Genomic DNA, 15,863 nt, shown 5'->3' on the forward strand with positions numbered 1-15,863 from the left:
CACGTAGTGATGCAAAAGAACTATCAGCAATTACAGACTTTCATTATGGTGGAACACTTCTTTTATAGCTCATGTTGATCATGAGCCTTCTTAGGACTTTACACATTGCCAAGTTACAACACAAATGATTAACTCATATTTTATAATGTAAGTTCTAGTGCATCTTAATTACAGTTCTATTGTTGTATAGAGACACTGTGACCAAAGCAACTCTCACAAAAGAAAACATTTAATTATGCTCTTGCTTATACTTTTGGAGGATCAGTCTATGATTATCATGGCAAAATGCAGATAGGCAGGCATGGTGCTGGAGGCAGTTGCTGAGAGCTTTACATCCTGATCTACAGGCAGAAAGAGAGAAACACTGGGCCTGGTGTGAGGCTTTTGAAACTTCAAAGCCTCCACAAGGCTATACCTCCTAATCTTTCCCAAAGAGTTCCAACTAGTGACCAAGCATTCAAATATATGAGACTATGGGACCATTTTTCTTCAAACCATTACATGGGGTTTGTTAATAGGAATAATATAGTGAGTGGATATTCCATGATTATAGAAGAGTGGAAATTTATAATCTTAGCAGAAAGTGGTCTGTAGAATTCTGTATCTAGTGGGAAAAATAAAACAAGGGTACAAGTTGACTATGGTTGATCACACCTGTAATGCCGGTATTTGAGAAACTGAGGCAGAAGGATGACTAGTTTGAGGCTATCTGGTGCTACATAATGAAACAAAAATTTGTTTTGTTTTAAGGAACATGAAAAACCCCTGTAATGCATTTAATTTAATTTAATGCATACAATGAGCATGCATATTCCAAGATTCTTATCAAATTCAGCATCAACAATAGTATCCACATCTCACAATGTTCCTTGGTCTACTGAGCACATATATGCTCATGTGTATGCCCTTTGCTTGACCTTCAAATCTACCACACTCATCTCTTCCATACCATATACATATACATATATATATATATATGTATATATATATACATATATATGTGTGTATGTAAATATATATATACATATATACATATACATATATGCACAAAGGTGCTATTCGTGAATGGCAGGGCAAGTGAGAATTAATAACTGATTTCAGAAAAAAAGTAAAAGTTAAGAACTTGGAGGTGGGGAGTTTCAGACAAGAGCCTGGAGAAATCCCCGAAGCTTGAAACACCCTCCTGTTGAAGTCTTAAGCCCAGTTAGAGAGCTGTTAGTTACTCCCAAAATATAAGTTCCACAGTGGCAGGGCTTCTCAACCTTCCTAATGCAGTTTTAACATTTCCTAATTTCCTAATGCAGTTTTTAACCCTTTAATACAGTTCCTCAAGTCATGGTGACCCCCACCCATAAACTTTGTTGCTACTTCATATCTGTAATTTTACTATTGTAATGCCTTGTAATGTAAATATCTTCACCCCTGTGAAGGAATGGTTCAATACACACATCTCCAAACCCCAGGTGGTTGTTGAGATTTACAGGTTAAGAACTACTGTTGCATCCCTAGGGTAATTGTGCTATGCTAGACATCACTGAGGTGCACACAGTTGTGTGGACTGTTGGATGCTTCCCTTCCTTGGAAGCTTTAATTGCATCTTTTGGTACTATGAAATCAAGTCCTCAGGGAGGAGGCCTTAAAGTCAGATCCAGCTCACATCTTCCAAGTCTTGTGTCTAAAAAACATTATATCTTCAGCAGTAGGAACTCACCTTCAGCCTCTGTGAGGAAACAAAGAGCAGTTGCAACTGTCTATATTGCTTTGTGATTTCTTGGATTTCTCTGACCAACAACTCAAAAGGAGGTTTCTTATGGGTGTAATGGAGTTGTTAGTTTATGGCTGCTGGAGGGAGCATTGCCAGACAAGTCAGAGAAATTTATTAAAGACAAAAACAGAAACAAAAAACATATAGGGGCTGGTGAAGTGGCTCAGTGGTTAAGAGCACTGTCTGCTCTTCCAGAGGACCTGAATTCAATTCCCAGCACCCACATGGCAGCTTACAAATATCTGTAACTCCAGTTCCTGGGGATCCAACAACCTCATATACATATAAGCAAAACACTAATGCACATAAAATAAGAATGAATAAATTTTGAATGATGCTTTATTTAAAAATACATATAGATATAATATATACACATATGCTGGTATATATTGCATGAGTTTTAGGTAAATAAGTTATGATTCCTTATGGCTTTGCAGACTTCCTTAGCATCATTCTCTTTCCTCCTCCGTATTCTTCCATAGACCTTCTTTCTGCTTCTCCAGGATCTATTTCTTTTTACAAATTATTAGAATATTCAAAGATATAATTTTTGACTAACATCAATTTCATGGATATAGAGACCCACAACATGATGTGTTCCTGTCTTATACTTCCCACTATATTATATGGAATTTGAAAGGCATTAATGGGGATACATTTAATTACTTCCAATTTCTGAGTGTCCAGTGGAGTGAAGATTTGTTAAATCTTCATTTAATGGTCTAATGGGACACAAGGCAGATTGACCCTCCAAGAGAAAGAAATAGTACCGCAATATAGACAACTTCTTAGGGCCAGGATGAAAGCTATTTCAGGAAGACTTGATGTACTATTCATCTAGTGGCAGCTCTTATTTGTGGCTTCAGGAAGGCCATACAGAAGATAAACCACAAGGAACCCAGAGGAAGTTTTTAATCCAAGGAGGAAATAAGGAGCCCAAAGTGCAAGGTCATGAAAAGGAACACTGGCGGTTCATAGAGCCCTGAGAGAGAGAGGGTGCTCTCCCTCTGGGAACAGCCTTCTCCACTAAAGAAGCGACAGAATCTTGGATGTGAAAATCAAACTCTCTCTTCTAAAATGTTATTTTGCTCTAGAGTTTTTTCCTCAAAATCTTCTATATTTCCTTTAAATATTCTTTAGGCCATTTATGTTTAAAGTACACAAAATATTTTGACATGCATAGACAAAAATCATGAAATGATCATTGTAAGTAATTAAACTAACATGTCTATCATCTTACTTGTTATACACTGTGTGTACCTGTGCCCATGTGTGTGTCTCTGTGTGTGTGCACACACAGGTCTGCGTAGTAAAAGTAACTAAAATCTATCCCAGAACACTATTTCCCTACTTTATTCAGAAAGTATTTGTGTTGTTTCTACTGTTTTCAGGTATGAGACACTGGCAGGTAGAGGTTTGTTTGTTTATTGTTTGTTTGTTTGTTTGGTAAGCATCCAAACTCCCCACTTCTCTGGGAATCAATACTGCTCTAAGCATCCAAAAAGCAGCATGGTTTGGAGGACAGCTGAGCTCACCTGGCTTCAATGTCTGGTGATAGAAGGTAATGAAGAACTTGTTGAGATGGCCATGAAGAAAGTAAGTTTGCTTGGTAGATGAAGAAAGGCAAGGCTTCTCTAGGGAACATTGCTGAGGTGGTACCAGATATTCATGGTGGGGGTGAGTCCCCTGGCTACAAGGAAGCTAAACATTCGAGATAAGATCACTGAGGCCCAACAGTATCAGGAGGCCAAGTTATGGCAAGTAGTGGAGTTTTACTCTTAAGTTCTGCAACTTTTTAAAATTGGTAAGTAAAGTTTGAGCACTTCCCATCCATATGCATTTGTTTATTGTATACATAGCACTATCTGGGTTCTACCCATTTCCAGGCACATGTTCTCTGTTCAAGAACATGTTTTTTATATCAGATATAATGAAAGGTACCTCGTAGATTACTGTGAGAGTCAAGTACATTAATATTTGAAGGTCATTTCGAAGGAGAAGTGCTTAATTCATGCAAGTAACCAGTAATAGTAACTATTGCTATATGATCTAAAATTAAGAGTCACTCGCATCACTATGCCATAAAACTATATAAACTAAGCTTTCATAGATGATTGATGATGGTGGTGGTGGTGGTGGTGGTTTTAAGACAAAGCCTTGCTGTGTAGTCTACATTTTTCTCAAAATTGCAATCCTCCCGCTTTAGCCCCTCTGGCACTATGATTACAAGGGTGTACCACTAAGCCTGGCCAAGCATTTCAGTAATAGTTCAAAATCCACCTAAATTCCTCATTGAAAGACTTCTTGACAATATAAAAATTCTGCCCCATTTTCTGCTTGTTTCTCTAGCAAAGCCCAGCAAACTTAACTGGATGCCCTTGACAAGTACCGTTCATAGAACCAAAATGCTAGGAGACGCCAGCAAGATGGTTCCATTTGGTGTCAAGCCCGATGACTTGAGGTTTATCCCTATAACCCATGTGCTGGAAGGAGAGATGTCTCCTGCAAGACCTACACATAAATGCTGCAGTATATATTTGTGTTCATGTGCACACATGTCTTTAGTATGTGTCTCTAGGAAACACGCTCTAACTATAAGCCTGCCCTCTTTTAAACTGTAGCATTTAGAAAAAAATATTTCTGTCTGTTTGCTGACTTCCTATCATCTCTAGGCACTCTAACTTAGAAAATTACACCATCAGTGTGGATAGTAAATAGTTTCTAATGTGTGTTTTGTTAAACACAGTAATGGTAGCTGGGTAGCACTAAAGACCAGTACTATATAATTTGTGATAGTACATTTAAAACTCCTGAAAAACATAGACCTTTGAAATCTGAACTTGATATGGGCGTTTTGTTTTTACTCATAGAAGAATCAGGAAGAAGGGAATTTCCATCATCATGAACTAATGAACTATTCTCCCCAAGCTACCCAATGTCAAGCTCTCAGACCCTCCAGTTTCTAGGTCAAGGCCTTGAATATTAATGAAGAGCAAACCTAGAACAGGAAGGGGGCAGACCTAGAAATAAAGGAGAGAAGAAAGATAATCCAGGCATTGTGGCACAGGTTTACATCCAGCACACATGAAGCTGAGGCAGGGAGGCCTCATGTAAGGCCATCCTGATCAACATAATGAGGACCTTTCTCAAAAAGAAAAAGAAAAAGAAAAAGAAAAAGAAAAAGAAAAAGAAAAAGAAAAAGAAAAAGAAAAAGAAAAGGAAAAGGAAAAGGAAAAGGAAAAGGAGAAAGAGAAAGAGAGAGAGAGAGAGAAAGAGAGAGGAGAAAGAGAAAGAGAAAGAGAAAGAGAAAGAGAAAGAGAAAGAGAAAGAGAAAGAGAAAGAGAAAGAGAAAGAGAAAGAAGAGGAAGAGGAAGAGGAAGAGGAAGAGGAAGAGGAAGAGGAAGAGGAAAAGAAAGAAGGAGAAGATGAGGAAGAGGAGTTATAGACAGGACAGAAAAGGAGAGCAATGGTAACAATAATGACCACAGCAATGACAACTGAAGACAGTACTAACAAGTGAAAAATTGGAAGAGATTCGCAACGATTAATCCAGAAAAACAACTCAAGAAACACATTGAATGACTAACCGTTTTAGAGACCTCCTAAGTGTCTGACACTAAAATACAGAAAAAATAATTAGGACAAGGAAGGGAAATTACAGCAGAGAATTTCCTCATCTGTGGGTTTGTTCAAAAACAAAAGAGCTAAACCAGGTGTGGAGGTGCATGTCTTTAATCCCAGCAATCCCAGGAGGCTGGGGGATCTCTGTGAGTTCAAGGCCACCTAGGGCTGTGTGGACAGACCCTTCCTTGGGGGTGAGGGGCTAGCCTGTATTATATCTATAGCTCTAAAACTACAAATATGAAAAACTAGGTTCTTAGGAAGACCTTTACATCGCATGCAAGTTGAACAAAACCTAGGATTCACATCACACAGGCTGCATCTAGCCTGACTTACTCCTCACAGCCCTGTGGTGCAGAAAGAACAAACTTCTAAATCCTGCCTTACTGATGGAGATAGTTGTGTTTTGAAAGGTTAGGTTACATGGCCAAAGAAAGACTGACTGCAAGACCGTATTAAAAGCTACTCAGCTAGACATTGTGTTGCAAACCTATAATCCTGTCTGCTTAGGAGGCTGAAAGCAAGATTGCAAATTAAAAGCTGAGCCTAGGTATTTTAGTGGGTTCCTGTCTCCAGAGCAAAAAGAAAAGGGGGTAGGACTGTATTTCCACAGTAGGGAGAGAGGAATGCATCTTCGTGGTAGAGTACTTGCTAACATGCAGAAAACCTAGGTTCATCTTTCCATATGCCCTCTACAACACAACTAGTCATTTTCTAAACTGGTATGCATGAATGGCTCATGATCAGAACTCATGAGCACTGACTCTAGCCATTATGCTATAAACTCCACAAGTATGGAGATTGTTGTCACTTTGCTAATCATTTATAGCAAACAGATAGAAAAATAATCTTATTTGAATAACGTACTTGGCAAACTCTTGAATGCTAATTGAATCAGTCAAAATATTGCTTGAAACCTCCACATCAGATTCATACTAAGTCACATGTGTAATTATTAATTTATTTTTTTATTCTTACCAGTTATGTAGAGTTAGTTAACAATGGGCCAAGAATACAATTCTAGTTGTTGTACATTTCCAACCTATGTGTATGACTCGGATCCTCATAGCTATTACAAACCATCTGAAAAATTTGAAGGGAGCAATATTACTTTGACTCAGATCTTGAGAGGTTTTAGTTCATGGTGGCTCAACTCAGTTGATTCTGGGCCTGTACAAGGTAAAGCAGAAAATTGTGTCAGATGGGGAGCATGTGATACAACCCAATGGCTCACCTTTTGGGAGATAGGAGGTGAAAGACAGAGAAGGAGCAGAGACAAACTGTAGCCCCCAAGACCACACTCTCCCAATGTGGTGACCAACTTCCTCCAATGGGGCCCCACCTGTCAAAGCTGCTATCATCTTCCAATAGTGCCACCAACTCTCTAAAAGACTTTGGGACCTGAAAAATGCCTTCCAGAACAGGTTTATAATGTCACCTAAAATTGATCTTGGCCATCGGACTAATTGGCTAGTGTTTTTAAGTTGGAGGAACATTCCTACATTGCTGGTGGGTTTGCAAACTGGTACGACCACTCTGGAAATCAATCTGGAGGTTCCTCAGAAAATTGGAAATAGATCTACCTGAAGACCCAGCTATACCACTCTTGGGAATATACCCAAAAGATGCCCCACCATGACACAGGGGTACCTGTTCCACTTTGTTCATAGCAGCCTTATTTGTGATAAACAGAAGCTGGAAACAACCTAGATGTCCCATGACAGAAGAATGGATACAGAAAATGTGGTTCATTTACACAATGGAATACTACTCAGCCATTAAAAATGGGGACATCCTGACTTTTGTAGGCAAATGAATGGAACTAGAAAGTATCATCCTGAGTAAGGTAACTCAGACACAAAAGGACATGCATGGTATGTAATCACTAATAAGAAGTCATTACAAAGCTCATAGGTGCTTTGCGAGGAAGTTTCTATGTAGTTATGCCTAAGGCTTTGTTGTGATAACTGTCATGTGGAAATTTTTCTAAAGTATTGCTTAAATGTGTCTGAAAAATAAACCATGAGGGCATACCCTGGAAAAAAATTAAAAATACTAACAATGAAAGCATTTGGCAACATAGCCAAATACCATATGGCACATAACCTTCCATTGCAATGCCAAATTAAATTACTCATTAAACACTAGTAAGACACTAATTGAAATAGCAATTTAATAATCCTTTATAATTCACTCACTGGTTGTTAGTCAGTATCTTTTAATTACATATGAAAACAATTACCCATGAAAGGTAAGTCATTGACCTTAAAAAGCTAAACAAGGAATCTGTGCAGTGTGTTAGAGTTGATTGGTATAAACAGTCCATTGATTAGGTCAGAGTGCTCATGATACAGTTGCTTCTCACTGATTAAATCCACCAGCTGATCACCAAGCCTTAGGGCACATTTCATACTCAGACCCCAACACTGTTTCCTGAGATTACACACATTTGTTCTTTGCAACTGAACAGACTGTTACTAGAGATGCATCTTAAGTAGAAAACATGACTTAGAGATTTAGGAGAAAGGGAGAAAAATACGGGGTAGGAAGCTTTGTGCCATTAATCAAAGCATAATTGAAAAACATAGACCTGATCAATACGAGTGCTCACGTCTTAAAACTAACTTTCTCCGGTTTTTCTCTCTGATTTTCTACTCTTCCATCTGATATTTATTCATGATTATGTGTGCATTCCTTAGGCAACCATGGAACTATAGTAAAAGATAATTCCATGATAATTCACCTGATAAAAGACTTATATTGACAACCTCCAATCCTGAATCTAGGAGGTAAAGAACCTTCCAGTGCATTATAGCATCTCTTCTAAACTTCTAGTTCAGAGCTCAGCTTTGCTGAGCTAATTGGCTTGCTTCATCCATGCACATGTGATTGTTCGGGACTTACATTGTGGCCCATAACTTAATTAGAGAATTGGAGATTGTGTGCACACACTTTGTTTCTCCTAAGAAAATGATGCTTGCAGACGAGCTATTTTTGTCTCTTGGCTTATGTAGATATCTTTGAATTGTACTACCACGGTGACCCAAATTCTGTCCTACACAGATGTTTTGGAGACCAGATATCACTATCTATAGGGAAGTATTTAGCCAGCACTTGATTATAATGACGTCACTCCTCTGCATCCTGAGTCACCCTTATAGTGCCATCTTCTTTGTATATTGTGAAATAAACAGAGGTGTTGTTCAAGATGCTTTTTGGAGTATCTTTTATTCATTAAAGAAATATGTTAAAGAGTAAAAAGACAGCAGCCTCATTGTCAAAAATAGATGCAATGAGAACCATAATAAATCATACACAGAGTAGATTTTCATTGTTGAGGCCTTTCAGTCTGTTTTATTTATTAATCAGTTAGGTCTGTAGAGAGAAACCATGGGTCTGATTCAGTCACTGGAAAATAGTGACTAGTCTAGTCTGTCTAGTCTGATTGACAGTCTGGTTTTCTAAGAATTTCCACAATTGTCACATCTCCAAAAGACTTTGCTTCTGAGAAAAAAAAAAAAATTCCTTCGAGAACAGGTGCATAATGTCACCTGAAGCTGATCTTGGGCATCTGGCTAACTGGTAAGTGTTTTGAGTTCTAGGAATAATAATAATAATAATTTAAAATTTCAATAAAAAATAAAACCACTTGGCAATATAACCAAATGCCATATGGCATCTAACTTTCCAGAGCCATGCCAAATTAAAGTCCTCAATAAATGCTAGTAAGAGCTAATTTGAATGACAAATCAATAACGCTTGACAATTTGCTCATTGGTTACTATTAAGCATATTTTAAATACATGTAAAAATAACTACCTGTGAAAAGTAAATGATTTGATTCCAAACGTTTCTATGAAATAGTTGTGCACAGTCAGAAATATCTCTTCAGTGTTTATTGCAACCAAGCTGCCAAAAAATGCTAGTCTGAGTTAAATTAGTGGTGCCTTCAGCCAAAGAAGGATCCAGAGTACCCCAGGGTGCTGTGATAAATGATGCTGGGGATACTGTGAGAATCACAAGGTGGTGCTTCATTTGAGCTGGGAAGTTCAGAAGAACTCCCAGAGGCAGCGGAGTTTGAGTGTGTATTATAAGAATAAACGGTGACTAACTAAAGGAAAAGTTGTCAGTACAGCATCATCATATTTTCCAAGTAGATGTCATCATCTCTGTATATCAAATTTGTAAGTTTGTAGGTGTTCTTCACTGACAACCAGAGCTTGGTGCTATAGTTAATAGAGAGTCAGTAAGGAATTTGAGCAGAGGGGATACAAGACCAAATGGGCATTTTTTGAAAAACTCTGTTTAAATGCAAGGAAAGTAACATAATAGAAAGGAGAAACATTGCAAGAGAGCCTGCATGGGTACAGCGACAACAGAAAGAGCTAGCTGGAGCAGAGACGCATTCTGGAGGTAGGAGTGATGGGATTGGATGTTTTATTGGATATAGAATTGAGGACAATTTTCTTATCTAGATTGCTACAACTGGAGTAGACTTAATCAAAGGCTTCATGTTCTTTTAATATCTATTAGTTTGCCCAAAACCTCCAGTCTACAGTATCACTTTAGCTGTACAATAGTTCTGTGATATTTGCCATTTATATTAAACTTTAAATTTTGCAGAACATCTTCTTTTACTTGATCCTCTTAAAGCTTATAAAGCTTTAAAGTCTTAGAAAAAAAATGCCCAGCATTTTGACTAAAATTTCTCAGATGTATTTGGCAAAGGTGGGAATTAAACCAAGTCTTCATATTCCCCCAGTTTGAAGCTTTAACTCAGAGCAAACATTTTACAGGCCATTACTCTATGCCTCTTCCAGTTTTTTCATCCTATTAGGCATGAAAGAGAATAGATTCTGGGCTAGGCATGGTAGCACACACCTTTAATTCTAGCACTCCAGAGGCAGAGCAAGCAATCTCTAGGAATTCCAGGCCGGCCTGGACATACTAAGTTCTAGGCCAGCCAAGGAGACATAGTGAGACTCTGCCTCATAAAATAAAAAATAAAATAAAATAAAATAAAATAAATAGTAGACTACAAAAGATTTCCGAAGTCAATAGGAAGCAAAGAAGTTTGGAGATCTACAAGGAAATCCTGAGGGCATCTAGGAGGAAGAGGCAACCAGCAGAGAAGAAAGGAAAAAGGCCACTGAATGATCCTGGCTTCCAGATGTCAGAATTCACATCAGTTATAGGACCAATGGTCTCACTTTAGCTTACTGTAAACTAGTTCCTATAAACCACATTAACCCTGGAAGGTGGTAAAAGACCTTCACCAGATAGTGGCTGAGATCTGGCTATTACTGCAGCATTCTACATGGTCAGAGGATCCTGAATCTCATCCTCCAAATCTGTCTCCACAGGAGACATTGACTTGTTCATTGAGTTGTCTGAGATTATCTGTGCAGTGATTATGAAAATATGCCTATTCCCATTGAAAGTGGGAGCTACTGTTGTTACTTCATGTACTGGCTGGTTTTGTGTGTCAACTTGACACAGGCTGGATTTATCACAGAGAAAGGAGCTAAAGTTGAGAAAATGCTTCCATGAGATCCAGCTGTAAGGCATTTTTTTTCAATTAGTGATCAAGTGGGGAGGGCCCATTTTGGGTGGTGCCATCCCTGGGCTGGTAGTCTTGGGTTCTATGAGAAAGCAAACTGAGCAAGCCAGAGGAAGCAAGCCAGTAAATAACATCCCTCCATGGCCTCTGCATCAGCCCCTGCTTCCTGCCCTGCTTGAGTTCCAGTCCTGACTTCCTTTGGTGATGAAAAGAAACATGGAAGTGTAAGCTGAATAAACCCTTTCCTCCCCAGCTTGCTTCTTGGTCATAATGTTTTGTGCAGGAATAGAAACCCTGACTAAGACACTTCATTAAAACAATGTAGAATCTCAACCTCACCCAGCAGAGGAAACATCCATTCATGATACCCACAAGCCAGAAAAACAGAAGTTCTCCACTCAAGTAGTGGAACCAGCTAGAGTTACTTGCAATGATAGCACAATTATTTTGTGAGTTTTATTCCTCCTCCTCTTCTTTCTCCTCCTCCTTTTTCTTCTGTCAGGATCTTGCTAATGAAGAATGACCTCAAACCTCCTGCTTTAGTCTCCAATCTTGGGATTACAGACAAGCACTACCAAGGGGGCTGTAGCTTTTCCATCCATGTTTGTGATTGGAAGGCAGCAAGATAACTGTCTTAGGTGATATATACATGAGTGGTCACGGGAGCACTTTTATCTGCAGGGTTCATTAGTGCTTTATAAGAGCCAAAGGGGGCAATGCTGTCAGAATGCCTCAAGAGAAAGCACTTTGTAATAAAAGCTCTTGACTGCTGTGTTTCTTTTTAAGGCAGCTTGACATGCAGTCTACAGTAACTGACCTGCCCTAGAGATTAACTCTTACTTGTAAACTAACTGATTTCATAATGGCGGTCAAATAACTTGTGCTTAACAGAGAAAATCAATCCATAGGTCTGTAATTGTATAGCCTTCATCCTTCTGCAGGAATTCATTAACTTTCTGCTCCCTGTCTGTGTCAGCTACTCAGAAAGCTCCCATGGCATCTAGAACTATAATTGGAGTTAGCACTGCTTTAAAGAAGCTAGCGTGCTTTCTCATGCACGCGCACGCAAACACACACACACACACACACACACACACACACACACACATACACACACACACAACATTGATACTCATACTTTCATCCCAGCTCTGGTTCACCATTTGAGCAGACTGATACCTCAAATGCTACTTGCTATTTGATGTTTGAGATTGCAATGAGACTCTGGCCACTGCCAGAACACCTTAGGACATAAGGAGTCCATCAGCTGACAGTATGCCCCCAATCCCAATCTCCATCCAGCTCTTATTGCCCTGCACAGTCTACAGCTTTTTAAAATTTATGTAGTATTTAGGATCATTGCAGCCAGTTACCTTGGTCCCCCACTTTTCACACACCCTTTCCCCATATCCTATCATCTTTCTTTTTCTTCTCTCAAAAGAATACAGGCTGCCCTAGTTTACAGTCTCTGTGACTCAACCTCCTGAGATGATGTTATTTCAGTACATATTTTTCCCCATCACTTTCCAGTCTACCTTTAACTCCTACATCCTGCCCCTCCCAACTTTTTCCCTTTACTTCTACCATTTAAGGTATGCCTTCCTTTCTTTACTTCTTATCTAGCAACCTAATGCTGATCACTAATCCCACTGGCATGTTTTTCTCGTTCTCTTTATTTCTTTATTCATACCCATCATAATTAATATGCTAATTATACAGTACTGTTGATGTCCCAATTCTTGTCCCTGTAAACTGATACTCAGTTTGACATTAATAGAAATAGCTTGGTACTGGCACAACACCAGACCTATTGATCAATGGAATAAAGATCTAGCTCTAAATTCATACACCTACAGCCACCCAAGTTTTGAGTCCAACCAAAAAACCAAGAGAAAAGAATACCAGAGAAAAGAACCTCCAACAAACAAGTGGTTGCTCTTGCTGCAGTAGATAACCTACCCCCCAGGCTTGGTCAAGTCCAAAAGAAGACATGCACAGAGGAGCAGGACTTTTTGAGAAGGAGGGTCCCAGTGGAAGAGGAAAGGGAATGGAAGGAGAGGCAGTGGGGAGGGCATGACTTCTAGAGCCAGGGACCCCATCATTACAGCTATTTGGTTAGTAGAAACTAAACCTTATTTTTATCCCCCAAGAACCCTTGGGATTTTTAGTCCCTGAGTATTAAGCAGATTCTAATCTTCAGTTGTGTTTTTCTGATAGATCATGTCTAAAGTAACACATTTAGAATTTTCTAAAATAAACTATTTACATGAAATTACTTCATTTGTCAGAGAAGTTTGATTAAACTGTTTCAGTTTTCACTTTAAAAAAAAAATCACAGACACAGTCCACTTTAAGTTTTATAAATAAAAAAGGGAGAACAGGTGGGTGGTGTCACCATGGTGACCACAACATCTGATTTGAGTAGCAACAGAGAGGGCAAGAAAACAGAGCCACATTCAGCTGGATTGCACCAGCGATCAGTGTGTGTGTGTGTGTGTGTGTGTGTGTGTGTGTGTGTGTGTGTGTGTGTGTGTGTGTGGTGTTAGGGGTGGTTGTGGGGGAGGAGTCGTTGTATGACTACCCTAGACTTCAGAAAATGAATAAACTGTACAATCAAAACAAGAATTCCTTATAAAGCATGGTTGAAAATGCTTTTAGGAAGGAAAAACAATAAATACGGAGAAAAGCTTGGAACAACGGGGTCTTGAGCTGGCATTGGCTGGCCTACTTCAAACTGAAGGAAGAGGGTGAATTAAAATCTCAGTTTGATGTGTTCTTTTAGTTTGGTGACGAGCGGTTTTCCCACACAAAATGGAAGAAATGAGTGAAGATCCACTTTCCTCTCTTTTGAATTCCCTACTCACTTCAAGCTGATGGAAGGCAGGAAGCAGGCATTCTTGGCTAAGGGGACCCTCAGGTTCCAGCCAGCCAGGTGACCAATTAACATTAGCTCCAGAATGTTTACTACTGGGTCCTTTCTAAAAGGGGGCAGCCCCCACACTTCGGTATTAGAATTTCAAAAACAACCAGCTTCTTGGGAGGTGAGCTGGGATTTGGGGGTAAACAGCGTCCTGGCTCCTCTCCTCTCCCTCAAAGCGAAGGAGTTTTCCTTCTGAGAAGAAGAAGTAAAAGAGACAGGGTGGACAGAGGAAAGTGAACTTTTAACACCTTCAAAGTAACTTGTTTCTCACCTATGAGCGCTCTTTCTAGCAAAAGGAGACAGCTTTCCATTTCTGAAACTGGTCCTTTGGTGTTGCAAAACATCTCAAACCAGCTCTGTGGCGACACTGGGAGGGTGGCCCCACCCGCTGCACTCCTAAAAGGCTTTGGCCAGCTCCCGAGTGTCAGGTGTGTGCGGGCCAGGTGGAGTCTCCACGCCCCGGCGCCCTGAAGCTGCACCACGAGGGAACCGCCACTCAGCTGAGTTTGAGATCAGCTGTCTGCTATGCTGAAACCCTCTGCAACTGTCTAGGGCGCTCTGGTGAGAGATCGGAGCTGCCTTCCTCCGACATTTTGCTCCTGACAGACCCGGTTGAGGGTATGACTGCCACTGAGATGCAAAGAGCAAGGCAGTGCCCCCTCCTTTCCTTCCCAGAACAGCGGCCCTTGCCACTTAACAGCACTTGCTGCGTTCAGGCATCTGCTGCTGCTGCTTCTCTGTGATCCTGTCTGTGGCTGGCTGTGTTCTGAGAAAGCAACAGTCGCCGAAGTTCCTTCTCCGTCTCAACACAACAGCCCCCAAACCACTGTGGGTGAGTTTGCTTCACTAGTGGCCTCTTCACAGTAAGTCTCACGCTGTGTGAACAGGCGTGTGTGCGTGTGTGTGTGTGTGTGTGTGTGTGTGTGAGGGAGGGAGGGGGAACACGGTGTTTAGGAATGTGAAACTGGACAGTAGATTTAAACGGGTTCCAGAAATGCCTGGGTCCATGCTGACTTCGGAGGGGCTGTTTGCTGCTTGCCTGCTTAAAGTGGAGTCAGACCCTGCTTAGGGGACAAGCTAGTTGTTTGGCAGGAAGGCTCACTTGTCTAAAAGAACCAGCTAGACCTGAATGCTGAATCTTGCTGTTCCCCGTGATCGGCTAATGCAACTTTGAGAAACTGCTGAACTGTGCTCCCTTCAGCTTTGTCAGTTGTACCACGGAGATGAGAGCTACTTTGTGTGGTTGTTTAAGGACAGTAATTGTGTGCGCAAAGTTCGATTCTTTGCAAAGTTGGATATCCCTCCAAAAAGCACGGTTTCTTATTCAGGGGTTTACAGTTCCGCATCTGCAGACAGCAGTTGATTAACAGAGGTACCTTAGGAGGTAAGGATGTCCCTTCAGGTCATCCCACCTGCGTTCCAATCGCAGCTCTTCTTGGAAACCCACCTCATTCACCCAACCTCATCTGCAAAGTGTTTGTTAGAATCAAAAGAAGCCTCCCTCCCGCGTAAAGCCCTCAGGCTGCCCAGCAAAGTCCAAGTGTGGGGCTGAGCAGCTGATCTTTCTGGCATAAACCTATCTCATTTAATTATGAAATGGAAGTTGTAGAGAAGGTGACTGAGGGAGAGACATCTACCTCGGAACAGCTGTTTCAAAGGGTTGCCACATTCCAGTCTCACCACCCCACACTTTCTCCGAAAAGGGCATAAACAAAAAGTCATATATGCTTTAGGATGGAGAAATAGTGACACATTCGATGGTTACGATGCGTGTGTTAGGCTTAGCATCACTGCCTGCTCAGAGAGCCGGCTGTGTATTTCCTGTACTCCTGCGTACGGCTCACTGCCCCTAGAGGTGTAGCATTTCCGTGGCTTTGGAGACTTGAACATTTGCAGCCGAGCCTTCCCTTCACACAAGCTGGCTGATAGGAGCACTTGTTAACACATCTAGTTTCTCTGTGTGTGTGTGTGTCTGCATCTGATGGTAGTTAATTTGC

The 15,863-nt window shown here is 40.5% G+C and overlaps 1 protein-coding gene across 26 annotated transcripts in view; it reads left to right on the plus strand.

The window, feature by feature from the left end:
- Positions 1-15,863, plus strand: part of Dlg2 (discs large MAGUK scaffold protein 2) — a 1,973,059-nt gene that overhangs the window by 1,690,136 nt on the left and 267,060 nt on the right. For 2 of the 26 annotated variants that reach the window (XM_006507788.4, XM_006507790.4), the window contains exon 1: positions 13,754-14,698. The exons of 23 other annotated variants lie outside the window; for them this stretch is intronic. The gene's annotated coding sequence lies outside the window, so the exon portion shown is untranslated. Of the gene's footprint in view, positions 1-13,753; positions 14,730-15,863 lie in introns of those variants that run through there. One more of the 26 variants, XM_006507789.4, reaches the window with a different exon arrangement.

Source organism: Mus musculus, chromosome 7 (assembly GCF_000001635.26).
Source record: "Mus musculus strain C57BL/6J chromosome 7, GRCm38.p6 C57BL/6J".
Lineage (NCBI taxonomy): Eukaryota > Metazoa > Chordata > Mammalia > Rodentia > Muridae > Mus > Mus musculus.